Source organism: Anopheles merus, chromosome X (assembly GCF_017562075.2).
Source record: "Anopheles merus strain MAF chromosome X, AmerM5.1, whole genome shotgun sequence".
Classification (NCBI taxonomy): Eukaryota; Metazoa; Arthropoda; class Insecta; order Diptera; family Culicidae; genus Anopheles; species Anopheles merus.
Window position 1 is genome coordinate 3,017,927 of NC_054081.1, and position 15,307 is coordinate 3,033,233.

The 15,307-nt window shown below is 45.7% G+C and overlaps 1 protein-coding gene across 7 annotated transcripts in view; it reads left to right on the forward strand.

The window, feature by feature from the left end:
* Positions 1 to 2,138: 2,138 nt before the first annotated feature.
* Positions 2,139 to 15,307, forward strand: part of LOC121588991 (pituitary homeobox homolog Ptx1) — a 51,592-nt gene continuing 38,423 nt past the window's right edge. Inside the window, exons 1-2 of one of the 7 annotated variants that reach the window (XM_041907516.1) lie at positions 2,139 to 2,563; positions 3,711 to 4,210. The gene's annotated coding sequence lies outside the window, so the exon portion shown is untranslated. The other 6 variants (XM_041907506.1, XM_041907534.1, XM_041907543.1 and 3 more) reach the window with 6 other exon arrangements.

Here is a 15,307-nt window from a genome sequence, read left to right on the forward strand (position 1 = left end):
GACCTGATGATTTTTATTCGCTTCTACGTGTCGTTAGGTTAAAACAAACAATGTACAATTTCTTTTAAAAATATATATAAATCACTCCCTTAGCAGAACGAAAAGAAAAAAAAACAAACAAAATGTCTTGGGACCGAGATCCGAAAACCTCATTCCAATTCAATCTTCCTCTTTTATGCTGCCAAGCGTATCTTCACGATTTCCTTACACCTGCACATGAGACAAGAGCGAGGGATCGAGAGAGAGAGATAGCAATAGACCTGGTGTGTGTGTGTGTGTGTGCTGATATGCTGCGCAAAAGGAAGCTGTAAATGGATGCCAAGTGATTGGAATGGCTCACCAGAACTGGTTTCGTGGTGGCTAAGTAAATCAAAAATCTATCCCATCCTAATATTTATCTGCTGCTGCAGCCATTCTACCCGTGCGACACTGGGAGGGAAGCGTGGGGGGCACTTGACGCAGAAAAGCGATGCTCTTAGCCCCGTAAAGTGCTTTCACACCGTAGTGAGTAAGAGCCTAAGGGGGAGTCGATAGGATAAGTAACAAAACGGAAGAAGATTGATAATGTCAATGTTTTTACTTTGCTTATTGGCTTTGCTTTGCTTATCCGTTAGAAAGAAGAAAAAAAAACAATAAGTTGAAATTTTGCATGAGCTGAAGTGCAAATCTGTGACATAAATTGGTAATAGAAATGCAGTCTTACGAGTATGATGACTTAATTATCTCTTCTGAAAAAATAAATGAATAATAAACACGTAAGGAGTCTAAATACAAACATCTTTCTCATTCAAAAACGTTACATAAACAAATTTTAGACTTTTATATTTAGCCACAATAAATAAACGTTACCATGCGAAGTATATCGACACAAAAGAACCACCACACATCGAATCAAAAAGGAACAAAAAACCTCGCAAGCAAAATATTTTACCCAGTCACACGTAAGGTAGCCGATTACTCCCTATTTCCGGCCCACAATATATCGTACACATGATAAATGTACTAAAATATATAGATAAACGTAAAGACACACGGGCCCGTTCTTCGCTCTATATGGTGCGGAAATTCCCTGGCAGAGCCGCTATCACCAACGAGCTTCAATCGGGCGTGTAACGAATGTAGTGGACGTGCAGTGTAAATACAACAACCAACGGCTTGAATTTTCGGCTAAAAATTATTGAGCATAACTAACCTACGCCTTCGCGGAGTGCTTCCATCAAAACGTGTGACACACCACGTGCACCATACTGGGGAGATTTCCATCGCTCCGGCTACAGCAAAGCATGTCGCGTGCGCCCTTCAAGCATCTTAAGTAGTGTATGCATGTGTGTGTATGTGTGTGTGTGTTTGTGCGTCTTTTCCTTTTATCTGTCTGGTGGGGATCTGGGCCGCCATTTGCTAGCGCGTTGGCACAGCACAGCAGGCATAAACTATTGCCAGGCGAAAGGAAGATCAAACTAACGTCAAAACAACGCGACCGGCCAGTACAGTGTGCGCCACAGCACCCACCCACACACACACACACACACACACAGGCGCGCGCGAATACGACAAAAAAAACCCTCAAAAACAAACCCAAAGTAGGCCTGTGGAAAAGCGAGAAAAATTTGGGCAAGCCCGTTCCTCCAATGCAGCGGTGTGCAGTGGAGCGACGAATGTTGTTTCGCCTGCCTTTTCCCGCATGCGAACATCGTTGCGCGCCATCATCAGCATCTGTTTGCTTTAGCCCGCGGGATTTCCTTCGAGTTTTTCTCCATTGGACAGGGAAGGTGTGCGAAGAGAGAGAGAGAGGAAAGAAAACAAACGCTAACGCAGAGGCAAACCCTGCCGCCGCTGCTCCTGCTCGCTGCGAGGAAAAGCCTGCACAGAAGATCGACGCTGAAGAAATGGGGCGTTGTATTGTGCTAGGGACGGTTGGACCAATAGGCGGCCTGCGTGCACACGTTGCTGTGCGCTCGTTCGCTCGCCCGCTCGCCACTGGAGGCAGTGCCGCGGCGTAGTTTGAGCGTGTCGCGTGCTCTCGCTTCCACCCAGGCAAGAGCGAGAGCACACGCAATGCCCGAACGCGCCGTCGGCCGGCCGTGAGTGGCGGGTGTTGCGCTGCACAACAGGGAAGGGGGCCCGCGGGCAACCAATATCGGTAGCCGCTCGCATCTCCCGCTGCCCCTCCCTCTTCCCCTCGCGGACCCTTCTGGTCGGCGCGGGTAGGGGTTGCCCGCTAGCACCGGGCCTGGCAGCGAAACGGCCATACACATGCACCGTACAGTTCGTCGCGTTTGGTTAGTGGTCTCATCGTCGTCCGCTTGATCTATCGTTTGCGCTTCATCCGTGTCGACGTACGTGTTTTCTGTTCAGGGCCGCGCGCTTACGAGCAGCGAGCAGCAAATCTACTTGAAAAGTCAACCGAAGCGCTCGCACAGCGGTACGCACGCAGTTCCCGGTGTTTAGTGTAGCGGTGCGGTAGAGTGTGTTTTTCACGGCGCTAGTGCGTATGTTGTGCGTTTTCCGCTCCCCGGGGTAGTGTTACAGCACAGCGCCCAACGTCAAGCAATACTTCGAGAAGGTAAACGAAGAAGGAGCTGCAGAAGAAGAAGCAAAAGAAAAAAAACCCGTCTTAAGCTGGGATTTAGGTTGCTCGCGAGCGTTGTGCGCGGTCGAATAAGAGGTGGCTTAAGCGCTTAATGAGCTTTGCGAGGGGACTGCACAAACAAACACACAGAGGCGCGCCTCAGCAAAAAAAAAACATCGTTCACAGCCGTAAACAAACGGAAGGAAGCTGTGCAGATCCGTAGGGTTAGTGTGTGTGTGTTTTTTTAGCCCCCAGGGTGACGACCTCGCGATCGTGGGGAACAAGATGCGTAATTGATAGGAAACGTGGTAGTACAAATCACGATCTGGTTATCGGACGATTTAGCGCGAGTGCAAAGAAAACTACAGCAGCTACACAAAACTACAACCAATTCGGCCTGCTGGAACACCCGGAGACAACGATCAATCAACAAAGCGAAAGCCACCTATGTTGATATATTATCTCGAGATACTAGCGGACCTTCAGAAGGTAGGGTCTGAGACAACACGTGTGCCCTATTGCTATATAACATGCATTGCGAAGTAGGCAGTGTGTCTGGGTGGGATGTCTAAGACATCCCACACTCAGGACCTGTAACGTTACGATTGCGGTGCAAAAACGTGGATTATATCCAAACTTTGAGGACCTAATGCGTGACGTTTAAGTGCCTCTTGGCGTCTTTTAAAGAGCCCACGTTAATGTGCCCTTTTCCAGATCCAAACCAGCATCGATACATTCTCGAACGGGTACCATACATGTGCATGTAGTGTGTATTAGTATCATCCGAGGTAAACAAAAAATCCACTTGCGAACTTTAGGTGAGGGTTTTCTTTTACACAAAACACACTCGCTATCGGTGCGAAACAGTGATGGACGCACAACATCGTAGCAAAATCTAGTCTTGGTGTGTGATCATTTGCACGTGCAATTTCCAGCGGTGTCGATAGACGACCAGTACCATACGGGAGCAGCTCGCTGTGTGCTATGGCTTCACTAGTGTGTCCGTTTTTTGTACACGCGTTACAACAACACTCTTAATCCTTTATTCGTTTCCATGTATTTGTTTTTTGTTTTGTTGCTAATGCTATAATTTTCTCCAACATCTTAATCCTGCAAACAAAACCAAAATGCAAACCCTTAGTTCGTTCCTGTGCTTCTGGCCGGCGGTACGTACTTGAGGTTCAGTGTGTGCTGTGAGTGTCAGTGATTAGTAGTGATCGCGTGTCGTGCTCGGAGCGAAGAAAAGCTGCTTCCTCCCACACCCTCCCCAGCGAGCAGTTGCGCAATCGTAGCGCCGAACCCCGAAACAAACCGTAGTGCGCACACTGGTGCCGCTGGGTGTTGTGCAGGGGGGGTGGTCTATTAGTGGCTGGCGTGCGCGCGATCCGTAACGCGAAAGACAAACACAAAGGTGAGCCTGCTACTGTCTAACACACAATCAATCCCCACAAATACAAATCCGAAATGACTGCCGGCGGTTGCTTTCGGTTGAGTCCAACAAACCGCGCAGGTAGATGAGTGCTTATCGGCAGACCTCTTCAATCAACTGGCCACCAGCGGCAAGCACTAGTAACGTCCAGGTAACGCGCAGGGATAATGGAGCCGCACTAAAACCGCCCCGCCTTTCCATTCGCTGGACAGGTTAGCACACGAGCGTTGTCCAGGTTGCCTAGCAAAAGAGCAGATCTGTGTGTAGCTGTTTTGAGTGTTTGCACAGTTGGTTAGAAGTTTTAGTAGTGTTTGTTGCAGAAAAAAACAAATCAGCACAACCTATTGGCACAGAATGAGCTTATAGAACTCTAGTTTACGTTGAACAGGGCTTATTGAAATAGAAATCAAAGTAATATGCTCAAATTATAGCTAATAACATATCAGCAAACAGTAATGACAAAATAAAATCTTTCTGGGAGCTCAGAATAGCATGCCTTATTAACACGTCCCTCCAAGCCACAGCATTATGGCGTACTTAGTAGGCGTGCAGCGTAACGTAACACCGACGCTATTCCAATTCTTATCCAGAGCTGGTTTATTCTAGCGTCGGCACCGGTTTGATCAGCTCAAAATAAGAACAGTTTATAGTTATATGATTTATTAAGCGTTTTTATGAGACTCGAGTGACATGAGAAAAAGTGTCAACAATTTTTATTTTGTTGTATTATGATGTGTGTTAGGCAACTTTATTTATCTCATGTTTGATCATCTCTAACTGCACGAAGGATTTTGTCAAACATTCGCATCCCTGCCTCAAACGGAGACTAGTTTGTCAAACAACTTAATAATACGCTAATAACAAGAAATTACATTAAGAAAGGAATTATTATCATTTATTACAGTTAAGAGTGTGGGAATAACAAAATGCGCTGGAAGAAGGGGAGTATTATAGAACCGTTTTCTTCCAAGACAGGTTTAGCAAGGCAGGACCGAAATCATATAATAAAAGAAGAACAATAATAGACTAAACGAGGAGACGGATTAATATTTTTGTATTGGTGTTCGTTTTCAAAAAAATAGAGATTTGACGGATCAATTTGACAGCAATGTCTCGAGTAAACGAAAGCAATATTCAACAAAACTTGAGACCTCTCTAACATCCTGCTGATATACGAATACAATTTCCGTTCATTAAGAGAGGGTTTGTTTGACACTGTTCCGTATGATTCGGATAATTACCCGAATTTACTAGGAAGATGTTCTCTCCTGAGTTTCAGCCAGTTTCCTGACACACAGCTTTTGATGTTATGATTTTTAGAACTGCTTACTTCTTGGAGATAAGGAACACAGTTTTGTTTACCCTAACAAACTGGCTGAAAAGAAAAGGTCACTCTTAATTCTGTTGCAAATAGGTTTTTATATATAAAACCAAGATGAAGGAGATGTTCGGTCTACTCCATAATGAGTTTGGCATTGCACAAGAGCGATAAAGATTATGGGAAAGTGAAGATAGGCGTACCAAGGTCTAAAAGAAAGGGATGAGTTAGAAACGTATTGCTCAGTGTCATGTGATTCTAAGCGATTGTCCCACCTCATAGCCTCGAACAGATATGGCAGTGTGCTAATTCAGCCTCTAATATAGTGTGCGGCGGCATTGTGCTTATCATTTGCGTTTATGATAAGCAACTCACCCGTAAATCTTCAATTAGAGAGTTGTGATGTTTGATGGAAACTTTTAGATATTTTGTCTATTTTAAATTTCCGTGGTACAACTAAATTTTCCTAGACCTTCTAATCTGTTAGCGCTCCCGTGCACTGCGATAAATAAGGTTAAAATAGTCTGACTGGCATGGTGCGTTATTGTTGCTACTGCTGCCGCTGCTGCTGCTGCAACTCGAGCGCATTCTCTATCCGTAATCAGGTAGCTAGGCTATTCCTTATCTCTTAACAGTGAGCCACCACTCTTGTATGCACACTGGCGCCTGGTCCCGTGTTGCTGTACCCATCTTTCTCTCCTTTTGCGCGGTCTCGCTCACCGTGCCGGCATCATGCTTCCGCCACCGTCGGGCCGGGTGCATCTTTTTGCCCCCCCCCCCCGTACGGGTGCATCAGCGGTGCAGCGAAACGCGCGCGCGAGAAAATACAAATAATGGGTAAAGATCTCCAGGGGTAATGTTTGATAACAAAAAGGTAGATCAATATTTGCTCACGCCTTCTCCTTTTCGCCCGCGGTGAAACAGCACCGAAATGGGAAGTGAAAAAGTCTAACGGCCGAGGGGCCGTGCGGGCAAACTAACTGCGATGCGCCCAACACAAACACGCACATGGCGCTGGTTAGCCGTTCTTTAAACGAGCGTTTATAAAGCTATCAACAAAAAAAGAAGAACTCCTCTCTGAAGTGCGGTAGGGTTGATCTGGGTTGCCAGTGAGATGTATCCAAAGTGATAGAAAGGTGCGCACTTTTTACTTTCGAAACGTACTACGATTAGTGACGTTTAGTAGTAACATCAGTGGTACATTTTTGACGGACATCGGTATTCCACATTTTCCCAAAGAAAACGAGACAGATTATTATCCTTTTAAAAATACATAAGATTGTTGTGTTTCAGTGCATCTAAAAGTATACTATAAAGATAAAATACGTAGGACAGGAAGGTTATGAGCAATATAAATTTACCTGTTAAGAATTAAAGTTGAGGTACAAAACCGGTTAAGTGTCAATTTTCCATAAACTTATTTTGTTATGGATGTAGGCAACAATGAGTAAAACTGCTTGGTGTTAATTGCATCGCACTTCCTTTGATTACATTTGAGCAAGTGACCCCATATGAGAGATTTGCTTCGATTTTTTCATCATCGGACACACGTTTAGAACAAGCACTGACAACGCAGCTCAGTACATCGGTGTAGTATTTACACGTCATTTCGAGGTACAGCAAATCTGGAGCGCCGTACGCGCTGCTCCATTATCTAGATTTAGTCGATCCGTCGGCCGACGTTGTACGATTCCCCGACAGCCGACACAAATGAATCTTGGAGGTATCGTAGGAAAAAAAAATGATACGAAAAAAAAAAAGAAACTTACTCTCTCATGTACACGCAACGATAAGATAACGCAACGTGTAGTGCGGTAGTGCCTCAGCGAACTCGGTATGTTTGTTGTTATACCTGATGTCGTTCGGTCGTTAGTTTTTGTTGTTGTTGTTGTGTGCTGTGTTGTTGCTCTCGCTTTTCGTTTGGATTGTGTGAACCTTCGGTTGACAGAGAGTCGTTTTTTTCTGCGTGGTCCCCGTAAACGACCTGTGCCGATGATCCGTTGCACCTAATGCACTGGGTCGCTTGAGTCGGCCTGCCAAGACACGACTGATGGACAGTTTGCACCATTACCCGAGCCGTGTCTCGAGAAGCGGATGCTAAAGAGAGTGTCCCTACGAGGTGTGTTAATGCGTGTTTCGATTAGTGGTGTCGTGTCTGCTTTGCCGAGTTCGCTTTTGTGCTTCTCGGCGACCGGTGCCGTGATCTGCTTCAATTCCTTACGATCTACGCGGGGACAGCTTGTCACCAAACGTTGGCAAACGTAGTACGTTGTTTATCGACACGTCACACAAAGCACTGATCCCGGCAAGCTGTGAGCTTGACAGCTACGGTTACATGCTTGAGGACAATATTTCACTCTCGAGAAATGTGCAGAAATCAAAACAATTGCATTGTGAACTGTGTTGTACCGAGCATTTGATTGACTTTGTGACGGCGAAGATACACCGAAGAGCTGTGGATGATTGGTTAGTCTTTCGAGTTTACTAAGGTTATTGAACTTAACTTAGTTTAATAATGTTAGCCCGTAGAATGTTTGAAGGGAAGGCTAGGATCTTTTTTTTGCAGACTGTTTTGATGACTTAAGTGCTGCCTAGAATAATACAGCATAGCATGAAAGTTTTTCTCCATCGTTAATAAGAATTACTGCTTCGCTGGCGTCAAGACTTTGTTTTGATACGACGGACATTGTATAAAACTGTACACTTACTAACTTGAACTAACCAACCAAGTAAGTTCGAGCACGAAATTCTGGCTTTCGAGCTATTTCCTTGGAAGTGAAGCCTTAAACTGCCCACCACTGTAAGGGAGTTTTAAAATCGATTGTGATGTGTCTTTTTTTGCTTTCTTCTTATTCCGCCGGGTTAATAACGTTACGGATAGTTTTAATAAATGATGTGGCACAAAAACAACTTTTGAACCTGTTTGAAGATGTTCTTGTATACACACTAACGAAATCTTTACGTATTAAACCCGATTAATCGCACACAAATCCACATTATTTGGAATTTCAAACAAATGTCATTTGGGTTGGGAATTAAGCCACACAATCGACGTGCTCGGGGTCGGCTATAATTTAAGTAGTACTATATTGAACATGAAGAATAATGTGGAATGATTTGAAATAGAATGGTACACAGCAGTAAAGTATGCATTAAACATTTTAAAGTGCTCAAAACGTATTTGGAAATATGGAATCATCATCTGAAAACATGATTTCGTTCGTAAAAAAGCTCGTTTCAACTCCCATCACATTGAATTAAACTTGCTAATAAAGAAGTTTGTCCGTTGCAATACATTGACATAATACATTCGTGTCTTTATTGGTGAATTTGCAAAACACAACAAGACACGGGCACACAGGGGCGTCTTACCTTTCACTACCTTGAGTATGGTTACGTTAATGTTTTCTCCAAATGTTGTCCACCGATGTTGGGCGCCCGAGCTCGAGTGTTATGGAAAGCGAGGCATGAATAATACACCTTTCTTGCAGGATTTAAGCAAAATGGCTACACTCTTTTAGCAAGATGTCCACATAAAACCGAGGCCCTCCAATTGCGCTTGCCTCTAAAAAAAAAGAGAAAAAAAGAAAACATGTAACGGTTTACACGAGTCTTTGCGGTGCAATAATCTAGCCCATCCGGGGCTCCGAAAAGCCAGCCAAGGCTCAACCGTTACCGGTCTGCCGGAACAAAAAGATTCGTCAAACTTTGCACGTTGACGCGTTGGGGGGGGGGGGCGGTTAGGATGGATGGTTGGGGAAGACGTAAAAGTAAAATTTATTTCATTACCATGACTCCTGTTTCGCCTCACCGTGCGAGAGCAATACAGAGCCGGCAAAGAAGAGCACACAACAGCATAATTGCCCGAAATGGGTAACAAAGTTCCTCTTCGTTGTTTAGTGCCAGTGGGGCTCAAACAAAACCAACCAAAAAAAAAAAAAGACGACAACCAAAAACTCCAAAGAAAAGATGGTTAAAGATCTCGAAATTGCCCTCTTGGGCCGGTCGTGAAGCAGTTGATTGAACGTCGTCCTTGGAACTGTCGACATACATCTAACGACGTGGAACTCCGCCCTATAACTCAGCCAACGCGCCCCCTCGCAAAACGAGCCAACCGGGCCGTAACGAAACCCGCCGCTAGGCTCTTTGAAAATTTTATCGTTTTTTACCACTTCTTTCGCAGGACGGCAGAGAGCCATGCCGTACCCGTTTGCTCATTTTTATCTTCTGCAACTCCTAAAGGCGCCCAGTGCCACCAGACGGTGGATGCTGCGGATGCTATCCCCGAGGTTTTGTATCGCCCACTTTCACCCCAGGGATAGACAGGACATACACACACACACACACACACACACACACACACAGTCACACGGGCGCGGACGATGGGGCACCACAGAAAGGCAGGGGGACAGATGTGGCGTGTCCGGGCGGCCTTACCAGCGGCAGCTCAGAAAATTTGTGTTTCCCTCCTCGGCCCAGTGTCTTGGCGGCTCAACTTTACTCCTCCATATGTCATTCATAAATACCCGTCGTATAACACATGCACATGCCCTGTGTAAGACAGTGGAGCGTGCACCGCTAGGCAGGAGGGAAATAAAAACAGATCATAACCATAAACTATATCCTATCAACTTTATAAGCCATATTTTTGACTCGTTTTACCCGCCCGGCCCCGGTACCTTGGGACATTTGCCGGTAGCGTAGGGTTACAAGGGGCCACGGGCAGGCAGCAGGCCGAACCGAAATGGCGTGTCTGTACATTCTCTACACTTTGTTGTGCTTCCTTGCCGGGGCATCGCTCTTCTTCTTGAAGGCAATTTTTCCGTACACCACACAGCGCCCGCACGAGGATACTGCCCATGCTTCTAGCCACTGTGCCATAGAGAGAGAGAGTGCGAAGGAGTTCGGGGCAAAGAAAAGACAACACTTTGGGTACGGCGTGCGCTGGGAACAAGCGCGACGGCACGACTGTGTACTTTGGCCCCGGGCGAAGATACACTACAACACATTCTTCCTGAGCGCTTGCAGCCGTTAATAATCTTCTTTATTATTGCGATTGTACTAACCCTCAATATTCAAGATGGTAGAGGATAGATAGGTAATTCATAAGCTCTCCTTCTGCCTTGTACCTAAACAATTCCAACTTGAGATTACGAGTGTGTAATATGTGGTCGTGTGCGGTGCTCTGTGTTACTGTGAACCCTTCTTCCTCCTTCTTCCAAGCAGAAACTATGTTTTAATCAGGTTTCGGTAGTGCCCGGATAGTACGCTACCACTTTCTTTCCCCGATCGGGAGGGCCATCCTTGTGAGAGGTGCTTTGAAATTACTTACCGCACTACTATCCTGCCACCGTTTCTCGCAAGTTTACGTTTGCGGATTAAGTGCCGGAGCGGGCAATGTTCTGTGTGTTTTCAATTTCGCTTCTGTGCGCTGGAAACGGAGCGTACGGGTATTGCTTGTTAGAAAACATTTAGATTGCTCGCTTCAGTGTACTTACGGCAGTTGTCGTCGGAACTGTGCTGACTAGTGAATCATTTTGACAGTTGCGCAAGTTTGAGTTAGTTTTTTAGTATCAATAATTTGGTATGTTAGAAAGTGTTGCACAAATAATAGCGTCAGCAGGACAGGTTAGCTTGGCCGCTATTTATACCATATCTGGTGGAAAGTTATTGTTCACTTGTACTCATAGTTACACCACCAAAAACTTGAACTATATTTTATTTAAATTTATCTGCTAAGAATCATAGTAACTGAGATCACGCTCTGTTTACAGTTTGTTCATCGCATTGCTGTTGTGAGAATTATATTACTAAGGTAGCTATAATATTGATTTCAAAGTGTTTGTGAGCCATTCATGTCGTCGAATTTTGTGAAATGGATGTTTATTGCGCTAATAACTCACAGTTAGCTTAATGTTTTATTGAGCGATTACTATAATTCTGCTCTGATGAACTTTTCATTTCTTCCGTGCTTGATTTGCTATAAAACTGTACTTGAATCTTGTTTGACGGTTTATGGCAGTACTTATTATCTGTCAATCTGAACTATTTGTTTACTGTTAAACCGTCACTTGAAGCGCTTATTGCTGTGACCTTACAAATAAGTTTGTGTGTCCAATTGCGATTAGCATACGCATTTATTTTCGCCAGGACGGCCTCAGTTGCATCGCTTAACACGACTAAAAAGATACTTCAATATTGTAAGGTCATTTGTTTCACAATCATGCCTAGAAGAAAATGTTCAATGTTCACCATTTCACTTTCTATTTGTGATTGCCTCCATGGAATTCGAGTATTATTACTGTTTCAAGATAAGAAACAGAAGTAGATATGCTGCCTGTCAATATTAAAAGGTTCATACCTCAAGCTCACCTCTAGAATCCTTTTTGTAGTCAGCAAAAAAAAAAAAAAAAAGAATGAATAGAGATGGCTCGCTAAGAAAGAAAAAGACACACATCACCCTTAGTTAAATGAATTTTATACCAGCCGAGCAATGTACTACAAATGTCACTGACTGAGGCGGCTTGCGGCAAACAATAAAAAAAAAGCAAACCCGACCTTACACTGTGCACATGCCACCCAGCGAGTTGACATCTTTCCAGTCGGGTTCACCAGTTCAACTGTCTTCCTTTCGTGCAGTTGTAAGACGGTAGAGCGGTAGCAAAAGGAAGCAGCAAAGCCCAGCAAATACAAAACTAAACCGATCAATGTAGATAGAATTTATGTACTGAAACACTAATACGAGTGTGAGTGTGAGTGTGTGTGTGTGTGTGTGTACTAAGGACAGGCGAAATGCGGGAAGATGAACCTGCCAGTGTGTGTTTGAAGCCTCGGTTATCTGCAGCCAACCATCAAAAGCGTACTGGTGCCCTCTGTGCGCCCCGGCAGCAGCTGTACTGTGCAGCGCAATGGGAAAATACTATTTTTCCAGTGAATTTTCCAATGTTTATTGTTAACCCCTCAACCTGCTGCCACCCTTGCAGGCGCCCTCTAGTGGTTTAGTTGCTTACTAGAAAAGCAACAACAAAAAAAGGGAACAGGGCAACGGGATGGGGCAGCAAAAGGAAAGTAATCCATTTTATTCGCATGCTTCTGTTTTCTTGAACCGCACGACCACGACATCGAACCTTAGTCAGGGAGTAGCAGCAAAGCAAAGCGAAGAGAAAAAAAGACATTCCTCCCCAAAAACAGGGAAAAGAAGGTGAAGCACTAGAAAACAGCATCATGCCACTAAAACCCTGAGACAGTGTTTGTGTGCTCGCTCTACCCTTGCCCCCGGGATTGGGCTTGGGAAGAACGGAAAGCATAATGCACATCCAATTATCTTTTTGTTCAATCAACTGGGCTCAGCGAGTGTGCCGTTTTGCCGTGTGGGCTGGGGCGGGACGACTCGCGTTCGTTCGTATCTCCAAAATCCGGTGTGGTGTGTATGTGTGTGTGTGTGTGCGGTTACCCAAACGCCGTGCCGTCGTGTGGCTGTTTATGCCACCCGGTTGAGGTGCTTGTGATACTATAATACAACGGGTTTTGGTTGAGTAATATAGTAGGTTGGGTAGTGTATTTTCCCTTTTTTGTTTGCTTTCCGCATTCGTTGGCACATTTTTCCTCCGCCAAAGCCCAACTGGTGAGGTAAATGGTTTAATCTTGGCACTGCTAGAGTGTGTAAATACTAGAGCGGATACGCGGCTGCAGTGTAAACCATTCAGTTTAACCTGCCTGCCTTAAAGTGAGCTAATTTTATAGCAAATCATTTGTACGGAGACGAATACTTTACAACATCCAACCAACGACTCTTTCTCGCTCGCTCTCTCTCTATTTATCTCCCCGCCATCTTTGCTTGTAATGCTGGAACACATTTATATAAGTAAAATCACCCAGCCATCTCCGCCGACTGCCATCTTGCATCCCCTTCTCCGAACACTCTCGCGCAAGATCCTTAACGTTCCATTCCATTTGCAATGAAAATTTAGCATCCCAAATGGGCACGGGCAAGGGCAAAATGAAACTGGGGGAGAAACCTCTGTTCTCTGCGTCCACCCACCTACTGTGTGTGTTGTTTGCGAAAACGGGGCACCATCGCACGAACGGAACGCAACGGAAGCGACCGGAGCGACGGCAAGACGTGTGACTGGCATTTGACATTTGGGGAAATCCTTATTCACTTCAAACGAATTTCCAGATCCACCAATTCCGTACACGCGCGCACACCATCGCTATGTGTGTCTGTGTGTGTGTATGTGTATTTGGAAGGGTTCGCTTCGGGGTGGAAAATCTCCCTCCAAAAAACGGGGCCTCCCCGTGTTAGGGCGTGCGGGCGTACCATTGCGCCCTTTCAGCTCGCTCGCCGGTCTCGCTCTCGCGCCCATAGGGAAACCAAACACACAGGGATGCTGCGCTGTCAATGGAATTAAGATTGTTGGTTGATATTTTTCGAATTTCATCCAAAAACTTATTTTGCTTTACGCCCTCACCCCGGGCCCGACCTGCCACCATTTTGCCCCGCCGTGGTTGCCCGTGCTTTCCCAACGTTCGAGCACAAGGGATCCTCCCGACTGCTAGGCCGCCTTTCGCTTGCGCTAACCCTACGGCGCCTAGAGATTACCGGGGGTGGCCATGCTTTTCTTTTCGGGGCACATTAAAGGGGCTACCAAGCCCACGCTAGAATAAGTATATACTCCGGGGGGGGAAAAAAGGGTTTTTCGATTTGTTGTTTTTTTGCTTCACTCCCTTTCACCGGCCCTGCCTCTGCAGCCACCAAGCTCGACCCAGGTAGTTTGGCGTGGAGACGGTTTTGGGGGAGTTTGGTTCAATTTATATGCGCCGATTGGAGCTCTCGCGCCTTGCCCGACTGTAGCTCTGTGGTTGTGTAAAGAAAGGGACAGCGCTGGCAGAAATAGCCTCCCCGATGGGTACGGTTTGGGCATATTAAATTATTTTTAATTAACGTTAATCCCCATTCATTGACGTTTTGTAAAGAAATGGAGGAAAAGATAACAGGGAAACAAGAAGAAGAGGAAAAAAAGCCGCACAAAACCAATCTAATGCCGCTACCAACCGTTATGGTAGCTCCAGCAAACGGAAAAGGCCACCCGTAGCAAGGGCAGCGCTCGCAGTACGCAAACGCACTCGCCAGGGAGTGCTAGTGGGGGGGCAAAGATTTTGGCATCGCTGTCAAGGACATCATTGAGCTTGAAAGTTGAGACACTCGGCTTTGATAAAACGGTGACGTTTGGCGCGGTCTTCGCCGCGTGCGACCAGGCGAACGGGTCGGAACGGTACACGCATGCGCCGTGCCCGGGAAGGCATGGGAGGAGATCGATCGGGTTTGAGGGAGGCTGGGACGGGGGAGGATGGGCAAAAGAAATTCACCAGCAAAAGAAAGTGAAAGGCCCACGCCATCTTTATTCCCTTGTTCCTTGCCTTGCCCCACAGGGCGCTGGTGCGGCATTTGGCATCGTCAATCAACCGCTCGTGCTCAATGCACTTCCTTTGTCATTTATTTTCATTCATTCAGCGGGTGCTTCCCGCTTTCTTGGAGTTGGAGTTTTATGTTCCATCGTGTGTTTTTTTTTCTTCTGTTGTCCTTTCCTCCTTCGCTGCGTTGGAGCAACGTAAAGCAGCGGGAAATGTAAATGCGCTGTGCCGGATAAACCGGTGGTACGGCTTTAAATTTGCTCGACCGAAACCCATTTAAAGCAAACTCCATTAGAATAATCATCATTTGAATGTTACATTTCGGTTTCATTGCCGTCGCGCGGTTCGTCCATTTTGAAATTCATTAAAATTCACACAGCCTTTAGTGCGACGGAATGATGAAGGGAGCTTACAGCGGCGAAAGTTGTAACAGTTTGTATTAGCTTAAATTGCGTTTTCAGTATTGATTTTGATACTGTTCTGTTTGCGTCAGAACATCGTCGACAAATAACGCTCCGCGAACGGCGGCGGTGCGGTGGAGCTGTGGTACAGTGGCTGGCTTTACACACCAGAGGAT